An 11944-nucleotide genomic window follows, 5' to 3' on the forward strand; every position below is an offset into this window, starting at 1 on the left:
CTTGCTTTATGCTTCAAATAGGATATTTTCCATTTATCCTGTTGATTCTAATCAGTTTAATATTCTCATTAGGCTTGTATGAGATATCATAAATTAAACCAATAGAAATATACTTTTGATCTTTTATTAATAGCCACTAGCAGGCTTTATATCTACTTCTAACAGAAATTTGATTGCGAGAAAGCGTGCATCGCGTAGCGGAAAGCAAAGGAACTATTGAATCAAGGCATCTAAATACCGATTATGCAGGTTCTGCTCGGTTTCTGCCACCAATCTGCCGTCAAATTATGCGCGCAGATCTTGCTCGGTTCTTGCTGCCAATTTGACGTCAAGTCATGCAGCAAGCTTTGCTTGCTTTTTGCTGACAATTTGTCATCAGACTTTCCTGCACAGATTTTGCTCGGGTTTTGCCGCCAACTTGACGTCAAATTTTGTGCGCGCAGATCTTGTTTGGTTTTTGCCGCCAATTTGACGTCAAGTAATGCAGCAAGTTTCGCTTACTTTTTGCCGCCAGTTTGTTGTCGGATTTTGTCAGCAAGCTTTGCTCGGTTTTTGCCACCAATCTGCCAGCTCAATCAGGTAATAACAACTCTTGTAGTAAAATTGTAGCCTTTTTGCTGATGTGACGTCCCGTCATCTTAAACTTACTAGATTTAGTCGCGATTAGCTTACCCATCTTGTTCCTTTACTATACCCATGGAATAAGAATGAATATTCAATTCTATTACTTATAATTCAATTTTACTCACTATTATTAATCATATTACTATTAATTTTAATTTTAATATATGCATATACGAATTCTAACACTTAATATATTGATTATAACAATTGCTTACCGTTCTTATTCTATACGGTTATTTAACCTGCTAATTAAATATGTACTCCCTCAATTAATATATAATGAGGACTTTATATGCACGCTAAAGTTTAAATTTAGACTTTAACCAAATGCGATCGAAAATAAATAATTTAGGTAATAACAAGTAAAGCATTTCAAGGGAATTGTTGAATTGACCTTAAATACGAATAACTACGAATATATTTAATACTTTGAAATACTTTATTTAAAAATTCATTATGGAATCATAACCAGTGGAAATGACTTTCTTTATACGATATAACTTAAATTTAACTATTAAATCGATTCTAACTAAATTGAGCCGTAAATTTCTGAACCTTTTTCTAAAATATAAAGGATGATTCTGTAATCCTAACACCGCTAATGATAGATATTAAATACTAAATTAAGAGCGCATAGTTTGACGCGTGAGGTGATCTAAGAGGAAGTCATAAATATATCAAGCATTGATTTACCAGAGATGTCAACAGACACCTCCGATGAATTCACATACTACTCTTTGATCATCGCCGTGCTTTTATGAAAGAGATATGTCAAAACAATTGATAAGTAATTCGGTGGTGCTTCCGAGAATGACGTAGCCCGACGTAGGGATCATCTTACTCAAGGATTCCTACGGCTAAAAGATCACACAAGGAACAAAGAAATCACCAGTATATAAACCCCGGATTTTAAGCGCGAGCGTTCATTCATTCATTACTAACTAGCCAGTAAGACAGACTCGCTGTTAATCGTTATTTTTGTAATCACTTTGTCACTCTTCTTTACTATTCGTTAACCACTCGTTATAATTAAAAATCAACACTTTGTCCAGTAAAATTCAAATAAAGAAGTTATAATTGTGCAAATTCACTGTGTCAATTCTTGAAGACTCCCAGACCTTGCGTAAACGAAGGCGAACGAGACCAGCAGAAATCGACATCTGAGTGGTGAGTACAAGATTCTTTTACGCCTGTATATTCAATATCCGTAGGATAATATTCACCTCCCTCGCATTCACAACATTTCCTGAAACAAGACATCGAGGATTAAATAAATAATTATACTGTCAAGCACTAGCACGTCACTGGCAGTATTCCTTCCTGTTACTCCAGCATAAGATTTATTATAATTCATTGTTTTATTCTGACAAGCGTCAAGCCAAATATTAATTAGAATTCCACATATCGCCTTCATCAATTGAGCGTCGTTTCTTTCCTTCTCTGAAGATTCCCCTATCTCCGGGCATCCTCTGTTATGCCGGAGACATCCACACCCTCCTACTTTTATTCCTAAAATTCATTACCACATTTTAGCCAAACCCAGGTCTCCATCGTCTCCGGGCATCCACTGTCATGCCGGAGGCATCCGACATCCTAATTCAATTCGCTTAACCGACGTTTCGTTGAATATATCAAGCGATATTTGGATCTGCATGAGTTTTCTAACGTTATTATCAGCATAAATGTCTTTCCTTATACCGGAGTATAGCATCTTAGCGGTGCCGTACTAAGACATTATTATCCATTTCCCCATTCTTCCGTCGCTGCCGGGCATCCACTGTTATGCCGGAAGCATCCCAAGTTCCTTGCCCTTATACGCAAATTCCGCTATTATAACTTTATTCTGCCCTCAAGTTCCATCGTCTCCGGGCATCCACTGTCATGCCGGAGACATCCACATATCCTTATAATTAACTCCTTCATTGACGTTTTAGTTAAACTAAAATTACAGAATAAATGTATAATGTGTTAATGTACATTGACGCTGATTCAGTCAATAATAATAATAAAAATAAATCAAATACCAATTTTCCTAACCAATACTATATTCTACCTGCCTGAAGGAATATATATATATATATATATATATATATATTTCCCTTAATATTACCTCCTTAAATGGTAAAACCACAATCAGAATTTAAAAGGAAAAAGCATAGAGCAGGGAAAATAACCCGTGAATATCGTGACGCTTCCCGATTCCGTCGAATCAAGAGATTAGAATTTAACTCAAGACATAATCTCGTCAAATCAGATAAAAGGGTTTTCCTTCCAGAAAGTTTTATCTCAGCTTTAAAGAATAAGGCTAAATTCCTCTTTTACTTACCGGAAAATTTTACTTCACAGAAATTTCGCCAAGTAGTTACCTCAAACATAGAATTTGACTCTTTCTACAACTACTATTTGGAAATTATACAATATAAGGATACGATCGAAAACCCTTCATTAAAATCAATAGATCTGATAACCCAATTAAAATCTCAGTCACCGGGAAATCAGCGTGAAATAGAGAATTACTTACAGACTCTTCAATGAAACCTTCTTGTAACGATAAAGATTTTTTCGCCTTAACAGACGACGAGCAAGCTCGAATTCTTGAAATACTCTTAGAATTCATAGATCAATATATCGCAGGTAATATCGATATCGACCAGTTAATAGATTTGATAGAAAATATCGAAATTCCATTTTAATAGATACCTTTTACATATATATATATTTCAAGAGTCACGATTTATTTAACATCATCCCATTATAGAGTTTCGCGGTTTTCTTATATTTTCCGTAATCGATAAGTCAGATCCTCGCTCTCGGCATCCCCAAGGTATAGCCGGTGTAAGTAGGTTGCCTTGAAAATAAAGAGAGCGCACTTTACTCTAGAACTGAGGTATCTAGGGGAAAAGTTCGTCACTGAGACGTGACACTGACAACAATTTTTAGCAAGCACTTGGCGAAATCTGTTCGAGCAGACTTGGCTAACTGAGTACATACCATACACACACAACACACACACACACACACACACACACACATATATATATATATATATATATATATATACAGGGTGATTCTAAATAACTTTATGCTTTTGCAAAAACATAATCTTGACCGAATTCTAAGACGATTTTTCCTTTGGCAAAATTACGTCCGAAGCTTAGTTTTTGAATTATTAAAGGAAGTAGTTAACGTATGACAGGTCGAATACAAGAGGCAGGCAAGGGTGGCGCGATTCACCGTCAGACGCGGGTGCTTACGCGGGGCGCCTGCTGCGATCAGCTGGTCGCTATACACATACAGACACACATGCGAACACATACATTCTCTCTCTGTCTGTCTGTCTCCGTCTCTCTCTCTCTCTCTCTCTCATTCGCTCACTCACCTGTAATTTTTTTTTTTTTTTTACGAGAGAGGGGAAAATGCATTTTATGCATACCCACCGGTCGATCCAGTGAGTTATGCGGGACTCGAGTACCAAGTCGAATTACCAACTCGGTACTCCCTACCCACTAAAAACCCCTCTCTTTTCACGAATTTCCTTTGACACACTGTCCCTCTGACTTCCCGAGATCTGTTTTCACATAACGTCAAAAAATAGTTATTATTACCTTGTTCGATGACTTTTGATGTATTGCTGTAATTGCTTGAAGGAGAAATGAATTTTCCAATAGATCGTACGTTCTCAAATTTAACGTAGATATCACGTTGCAAAAGACAAGAAATCCACACTAAATTATTAACTGAAAGTTTTTCTTCTTTCATGAACTGTATTCTTTTATAAACTTTAACGTAATCACATTTATTTACTCACTCGATGAGACGAGAAATTTACTAATGACTCTATCACTAATCACTATTAATCACTGTCAAATAATAACTGTTGGCGATTAAAAATCACTCGATGAAAGAAACACGCGCGGACACGTTACTACACGACGCGACGACGCGACAATGCGACGATAATTACTCGGCGACTGCAAGCAGTTTTTTGTCATGGTAGGTTGCGGTAGGTTAAGGTACTACTGGCGCAATCGAACGCGATCATGTGTTCGATTGAAGAATGCGGTAAACATAATAAACATTTAACATATTAATATTATTATTATCATGAATGTGTGTGATATCCATACATCGTATGATATCTATTTAAAAATTAATTAGATTAAATAAGTGTTTTTAAAATATTTATTACTTTTACTATTATCATATAAAATATTAATATTAAATATTTATTTAAGATAATAGTAAAAGTAATAAATATTTTAAAAAGACATTTAATCTAATTAATTTTTAAATAGATATCATAGATGTATGGATATCACACATTCATGATAATAATAATATTAATATGTTAAATGTTTATTATGTTTACCGCATTCTTCAATCGAACACATGATCGCGTTCGATAGCGCCAGTAGTACCTTAACCTACCGCAACCTACCATGACAAAAAACTGCTTGCAGTCGCCGAGTAATTATCGTCGCATTGTCGCGTCGTCGCGTCGTGTAGTAACGTGTCCGCGCGTGTTTCTTTCATCGAGTGATTTTTAATCGCCAACAGTTATTATTTGACAGTGATTAATAGTGATTAGTGATAGAGTCATTAGTAAATTTCTCGTCTCATCGAGTGAGTAAATAAATGTGATTACGTTAAAGTTTATAAAAGAATACAGTTCATGAAAGAAGAAAAACTTTCAGTTAATAATTTAGTGTGGATTTCTTGTCTTTTGCAACGTGATATCTACGTTAAATTTGAGAACGTACGATTCATTGGAAAATTCATTTCTCCTTCAAGCAATTACAGCAATACATCAAAAGTCATCGAACAAGGTAATAATAACTATTTTTTGACGTTATGTGAAAATAGATCTCGGGAAGTCAGAGGGACAGTGTGTCAAAGGAAATTCGTGAAAAGAGAGGGGTTTTTAGTGGGTAGGGAGTACCGAGTTGGTAATTCGACTTGGTACTCGAATCCCACATAACTCACTGGATCGACCGGTGGGTATGCATAAAATGCATTTTCCCCTCTCTCGTACAAAAAAAAAATTACAGGTGAGTGAGCGAATGAGAGAGAGAGAGAGAGAGAGAGACAGACAGACAGACAGACAGAGAGAGAATGTATGTGTTCGCATGTGTGTCTGTATGTGTATAGCGACCAGCTGATCACAGCAGGCGCCCCGCGTAAGCACCCGCGTCTGACGGTGAAACGCGCCACCCTTGCCTGCCTCTTGTATTCGACCCGTCATACGTTAACTACTTCCTTTAATAATTCAAAAACTAAGCTTCGGACGAAATTTTGCCAAAGGAAAAATCGTCTTAGAATTCGGTCAAGATTATGTTTTTGCAAAAGCATAAAGTTATTTAGAATCACCCTGTATATATATATTACATACTATTAGCAGTGCGTAATCTCTTTTGTTTTAATACATATTATAGTCCATATTTTGAATCCTCTTTTAACGATAAAAGTGCCTCTAAAAGTGGCGTATAAGCCTTTTGATTGGCTATGAGCTACTTTTAGAGGCACTTTTATCGATAAAAGAGGATTCAGAATATGGGCCTATGAATACGAATAATTGATTATATGAGAAAAAAAATTATTTCACACACTGAAAATGTTTATCATAAAATTTTGCGAGACGTCTTTATACAGAGAGAAGAATGAGAGGTGTCACGGCCCGCTTTTAGGTGATCCCTGAAAACGGTACGCCCTCTGTGGACCTTGAAAACGTGCACCTAAACTACGAAGCCAAGGTGCACGAATGTTCTCAGAGGGTAACATATAAGGTGCACAATTTCTGGTTCTGTTCCGTGCTATGTGCACAAAATGTCGGTAGCACCAGTGCTGTATAGCAAGGTGCTCACGTATATCAAATAAATTTTAATATAAATGAGAAATGACGAATTTGCGATCCTCTCTCTCTCTCTCTCTCTCTCTCTCTCTCTATATATATATATATATATATATATATATATTTTTTTTTTTTTTTTAATTATATGAATGCAATGAGCAGCGACATATTGTTTAAGAACAATCATGTTTTCTTTACATTAACTGATTCCTCTTATTATTCTGTGCATAAAATTATTCAAGTAAAATAATTGAAAAATGAACATTTTATCAGATATTTTATAATTTATATAAAATTATGTCAACTTAAAGAATCAAATATCTCGTTAACTATTCATGTGCGTGCGTGCGTGCGTGCGTGCGTGCGTGCGTGCGTGCGTGCGTGCGTGCGTGCGTGCGTGCGTGCGTGCGTGCGTGCGTGCGTGCGTGCGTGCGTGCGTGCGTGCGTGCGTGCGTGCGTGCGTGCGTGCGTGCGTGCGTGCGTGCGTGCGTGCGTGCGTGCGTGCGTGCGTGCGTGCGTGCGTGCGTGCGTGCGTGCGTGCGTGCGTGCGTGCGTGCGTGCGTGCGTGCGTGCGTGCGTGCGTGCGTGCGTGCGTGCGTGCGTGCGTGCGTGCGTGCGTGCGTGCGTGCGTGCGTGCGTGCGTGCGTGCGTGCGTGCGTGCGTGCGTGCGTGCGTGCGTGCGTGCGTGCGTGCGTGCGTGCGTGCGTGCGTGCGTGCGTGCGTGCGTGCGTGCGTGCGTGCGTGCGTGCGTGCGTGCGTGCGTGCGTGCGTGCGTGCGTGCGTGCGTGCGTGCGTGCGTGCGTGCGTGCGTGCGTGCGTGCGTGCGTGCGTGCGTGCGTGCGTGCGTGCGTGCGTGCGTGCGTGCGTGCGTGCGTGCGTGCGTGCGTGCGTGCGTGCGTGCGTGCGTGCGTGCGTGCGTGCGTGCGTGCGTGCGTGCGTGCGTGCGTGCGTGCGTGCGTGCGTGCGTGCGTGCGTGCGTGCGTGCGTGCGTGCGTGCGTGCGTGCGTGCGTGCGTGCGTGCGTGCGTGCGTGCGTGCGTGCGTGCGTGCGTGCGTGCGTGCGTGCGTGCGTGCGTGCGTGCGTGCGTGCGTGCGTGCGTGCGTGCGTGCGTGCGTGCGTGCGTGCGTGCGTGCGTGCGTGCGTGCGTGCGTGCGTGCGTGCGTGCGTGCGTGCGTGCGTGCGTGCGTGCGTGCGTGCGTGCGTGCGTGCGTGCGTGCGTGCGTGCGTGCGTGCGTGCGTGCGTGCGTGCGTGCGTGCGTGCGTGCGTGCGTGCGTGCGTGCGTGCGTGCGTGCGTGCGTGCGTGCGTGCGTGCGTGCGTGCGTGCGTGCGTGCGTGCGTGCGTGCGTGCGTGCGTGCGTGCGTGCGTGCGTGCGTGCGTGCGTGCGTGCGTGCGTGCGTGCGTGCGTGCGTGCGTGCGTGCGTGCGTGCGTGCGTGCGTGCGTGCGTGCGTGCGTGCGTGCGTGCGTGCGTGCGTGCGTGCGTGCGTGCGTGCGTGCGTGCGTGCGTGCGTGCGTGCGTGCGTGCGTGCGTGCGTGCGTGCGTGCGTGCGTGCGTGCGTGCGTGCGTGCGTGCGTGCGTGCGTGCGTGCGTGCGTGCGTGCGTGCGTGCGTGCGTGCGTGCGTGCGTGCGTGCGTGCGTGCGTGCGTGCGTGCGTGCGTGCGTGCGTGCGTGCGTGCGTGCGTGCGTGCGTGCGTGCGTGCGTGCGTGCGTGCGTGCGTGCGTGCGTGCGTGCGTGCGTGCGTGCGTGCGTGCGTGCGTGCGTGCGTGCGTGCGTGCGTGCGTGCGTGCGTGCGTGCGTGCGTGCGTGCGTGCGTGCGTGCGTGCGTGCGTGCGTGCGTGCGTGCGTGCGTGCGTGCGTGCGTGCGTGCGTGCGTGCGTGCGTGCGTGCGTGCGTGCGTGCGTGCGTGCGTGCGTGCGTGCGTGCGTGCGTGCGTGCGTGCGTGCGTGCGTGCGTGCGTGCGTGCGTGCGTGCGTGCGTGCGTGCGTGCGTGCGTGCGTGCGTGCGTGCGTGCGTGCGTGCGTGCGTGCGTGCGTGCGTGCGTGCGTGCGTGCGTGCGTGCGTGCGTGCGTGCGTGCGTGCGTGCGTGCGTGCGTGCGTGCGTGCGTGCGTGCGTGCGTGCGTGCGTGCGTGCGTGCGTGCGTGCGTGCGTGCGTGCGTGCGTGCGTGCGTGCGTGCGTGCGTGCGTGCGTGCGTGCGTGCGTGCGTGCGTGCGTGCGTGCGTGCGTGCGTGCGTGCGTGCGTGCGTGCGTGCGTGCGTGCGTGCGTGCGTGCGTGCGTGCGTGCGTGCGTGCGTGCGTGCGTGCGTGCGTGCGTGCGTGCGTGCGTGCGTGCGTGCGTGCGTGCGTGCGTGCGTGCGTGCGTGCGTGCGTGCGTGCGTGCGTGCGTGCGTGCGTGCGTGCGTGCGTGCGTGCGTGCGTGCGTGCGTGCGTGCGTGCGTGCGTGCGTGCGTGCGTGCGTGCGTGCGTGCGTGCGTGCGTGCGTGCGTGCGTGCGTGCGTGCGTGCGTGCGTGCGTGCGTGCGTGCGTGCGTGCGTGCGTGCGTGCGTGCGTGCGTGCGTGCGTGCGTGCGTGCGTGCGTGCGTGCGTGCGTGCGTGCGTGCGTGCGTGCGTGCGTGCGTGCGTGCGTGCGTGCGTGCGTGCGTGCGTGCGTGCGTGCGTGCGTGCGTGCGTGCGTGCGTGCGTGCGTGCGTGCGTGCGTGCGTGCGTGCGTGCGTGCGTGCGTGCGTGCGTGCGTGCGTGCGTGCGTGCGTGCGTGCGTGCGTGCGTGCGTGCGTGCGTGCGTGCGTGCGTGCGTGCGTGCGTGCGTGCGTGCGTGCGTGCGTGCGTGCGTGCGTGCGTGCGTGCGTGCGTGCGTGCGTGCGTGCGTGCGTGCGTGCGTGCGTGCGTGCGTGCGTGCGTGCGTGCGTGCGTGCGTGCGTGCGTGCGTGCGTGCGTGCGTGCGTGCGTGCGTGCGTGCGTGCGTGCGTGCGTGCGTGCGTGCGTGCGTGCGTGCGTGCGTGCGTGCGTGCGTGCGTGCGTGCGTGCGTGCGTGCGTGCGTGCGTGCGTGCGTGCGTGCGTGCGTGCGTGCGTGCGTGCGTGCGTGCGTGCGTGCGTGCGTGCGTGCGTGCGTGCGTGCGTGCGTGCGTGCGTGCGTGCGTGCGTGCGTGCGTGCGTGCGTGCGTGCGTGCGTGCGTGCGTGCGTGCGTGCGTGCGTGCGTGCGTGCGTGCGTGCGTGCGTGCGTGCGTGCGTGCGTGCGTGCGTGCGTGCGTGCGTGCGTGCGTGCGTGCGTGCGTGCGTGCGTGCGTGCGTGCGTGCGTGCGTGCGTGCGTGCGTGCGTGCGTGCGTGCGTGCGTGCGTGCGTGCGTGCGTGCGTGCGTGCGTGCGTGCGTGCGTGCGTGCGTGCGTGCGTGCGTGCGTGCGTGCGTGCGTGCGTGCGTGCGTGCGTGCGTGCGTGCGTGCGTGCGTGCGTGCGTGCGTGCGTGCGTGCGTGCGTGCGTGCGTGCGTGCGTGCGTGCGTGCGTGCGTGCGTGCGTAGCGTACACGGGAGTTATGTGAGCAAACGAGAAGGTAATAAGAGAGAGCAAAATGGCAATAAGAGTGAGCGAGATAGCAATAGCACGAGCAACGAAGACTCGGAAATCGAGTGTTTCTTGCATCCTGACATACTATTTCTCTCTCGCTCGCTCCTATTACTATCTCGCTCGCTTCTGTTATTGTTTCACTCGCTCTTACGTACTCATGTATTGTCATGCTCATCTCGTTATCAAATCTGCCGCTGGCAAGCGGACTCGGCTTCCTCGCGAATGTAAACATCTTATAAAATAAAAACTGAAACTTTTATTTTTTATTTTATCGATATGAAAGTAATTTTAATGAATTATTGAGATTTTTGCGATTAAAATGATATCAAACACGACGTAAATCGGATAACTTTTAATTAGTCTGATAATAAAAATTTTGAATATATATTTAACTACATTTATCCGGTTGATACCGTGTTTGATGTTATTTTAATCGCAAAATTTTCATTATCCCATTAAAATTACTCGCATACCCTTATAAATATATCTTAAAATGATTAACTTATTTATTTGTCACAATTTGTCATCGGCCGCTTGCCAGCGGCAGGCTTGATAACGAGATGAACATGACAGTATATGAGTACGTAAGAGCGAGTGAAACAATAACAGAAGTGAGCGAGATAGTAATAGGAGCGAGCGAGATAGTAATAGGAGCGAGCGAGAGAGAAATAGTATGCCAGGCTACAAAGACTCGATTTTCGAGTCTTCGTTGCTCACATAACTCCCGTGTACGCTACACACACACACACGCGCGCGCGCGCGCGCACACGCACACGCACACACACACACACACATTGAATAGTTAACGAGATATTTGATTCTTTAAGTTGACATAATTTTATATAAATTATAAAATATCTGATAAAATGTTCATTTTTCAATTATTTTACTTTAATAATTTTATGCACAGAATAATAAGAGGAATCAGTTAATGTAAAGAAAACATGATTGTTCTTAAACAATATGTCGCTGCTCATTGCATTCATATAATAAAAAAAAAAAAAATATATATATATATATATATATATATATATATATATATATAGAGAGAGAGAGAGAGAGAGAGAGAGAGAGAGAGAGAGAGAGAGAGAGAGGATCGCAAATTCGTCATTTCTCATTTATATTAAAATTTATTTGATATACGTGAGTACCTTGCTATACAGCACTGGTGCTACCGACATTTTGTGCACATAGCACGGAACAGAACCAGAAATTGTGCACCTTATATGTTACCCTCTGAGAACATTCGTGCACCTTGGCTTCGTAGTTTAGGTGCACGTTTTCAAGGTCCACAGAGGGCGTATCGCTTTCAGGGATCACCTAAAAGCGGGCCGTGACACCTCTCATTCTTCTCTCTGCTTTATATGTGCGTGACGACACACATATATGTATAAAGATGTCTCGCAAAATTTTATGATAAATAAATATTTTTAGTGTGAAATAGTTTTTTCTCATATGATCAATTATTCGAATTTATAATATGTATTAAAACAAAAGAGATTACGCGCAGTTAATAATATGTAATAAAACAATTAATAAACTCATAATATGTTCTCATACTTTTGATCCACAATTATGGATCTAATCCGGACACGCACCAATCGATGGTTTTACCATGGCATCGAAAAGTGGTTCTGGCCATGTAGTTCCGTCGGCTCTGAAATGGATCTACGGGGCGCCACTGCGCGGCTTAGTGAAACCGTCACACGAAAAATGACGGCATGGCCCCTCTCAGGCTTCTCTCTGGTTGCGGCATGCGACACGAACGAACCTCTATGAAACATATATTGTGATGGATAATAATACGGATGAGAAAATACAAATTACAGTATTATTTTTTGCAAAAGCACGTGAACTAACTGGAAATAAGGAATGTCAAATTTATATTCCGAGAAAATTATCCGCTGTT

General features: G+C 46.2%; 1 long non-coding RNA gene across 5 annotated transcripts in view; it reads right to left on the minus strand.

The window, feature by feature from the left end:
- Positions 1 to 1198: 1198 nt before the first annotated feature.
- Positions 1199 to 11944, minus strand: part of LOC145969172 (uncharacterized) — a 43709-nt gene continuing 32963 nt past the window's right edge. Inside the window, exons 2-4 of one of the 5 annotated variants that reach the window (XR_014437970.1) lie at positions 11634 to 11808; positions 3325 to 3472; positions 1199 to 2563 (exon numbers count right to left, since the gene is read on the minus strand). This is a non-coding gene — a long non-coding RNA (uncharacterized LOC145969172). Of the gene's footprint in view, positions 3473 to 11595; positions 11809 to 11944 lie in introns of all 5 variants that reach the window. The other 4 variants (XR_014437968.1, XR_014437972.1, XR_014437969.1 and 1 more) reach the window with 4 other exon arrangements.

Source organism: Camponotus vicinus, unplaced genomic scaffold (assembly GCF_025532165.1).
Source record: "Camponotus vicinus isolate PSW18456_S1 unplaced genomic scaffold, iyCamVici1.0 SCAF_3, whole genome shotgun sequence".
Taxonomy (NCBI): Eukaryota; Metazoa; Arthropoda; class Insecta; order Hymenoptera; family Formicidae; genus Camponotus; species Camponotus vicinus.